This window comes from Frankliniella occidentalis, unplaced genomic scaffold, assembly GCF_000697945.3.
Source record: "Frankliniella occidentalis isolate FOCC.00 unplaced genomic scaffold, Focc_3.1 Scaffold13, whole genome shotgun sequence".
Taxonomy (NCBI): Eukaryota; Metazoa; Arthropoda; class Insecta; order Thysanoptera; family Thripidae; genus Frankliniella; species Frankliniella occidentalis.
In genome coordinates this window covers 2,672,036-2,672,571 of record NW_026267143.1, presented here as the reverse complement: position 1 = coordinate 2,672,571, position 536 = coordinate 2,672,036, and positions in this window count along the sequence as shown.

The following is a 536-nucleotide window of genomic DNA, read 5'->3' as shown; positions in this document are numbered from 1 at the left end:
AGCAACTTCGCGACGGTCCGAGGGCGCTTCTGGAGGCTTGCTCCACCCTTCCGTGCGTTGTGAGGGGTTGGTTGAGGGGGGAGCCTGGAGTGCAGCGCACTTAGCCTCAGGTCCTTTCCTCTCTCTTCCCCTCACAGATCTTACTTTACATACTTCTTAAATCCGTGGACCGCTAAATGTTTTGACGAGTGTAGTTCAGTTTTGGTTGCTATGAGTTGAATGAATGCTTTGCAGTCCAGCTTGTTGGAGCTAAAAAACAAGTAGGCTGCATAATCACACTGTAGATGAACGAGGCAGCAAAAGGAATGGATACTTACGATTGTACTGGGCGGTCCCCTTTTCCTGTGCCAGTTCGTTTTCTGCCTCCATGCTTGCAGGTGAAAACCACATTTTGATACTTGAGTTCTTCATTGTACAACTTCGTCTCGTTTCTCTGTCAGAGGGTCTTGTTGGCATTCTGAATAGTACTGCTACTGCCAATGACAAATGTAACGTAATTCTTACGCTCGTACTGATCTCTTGCCTTCTCAAATTCT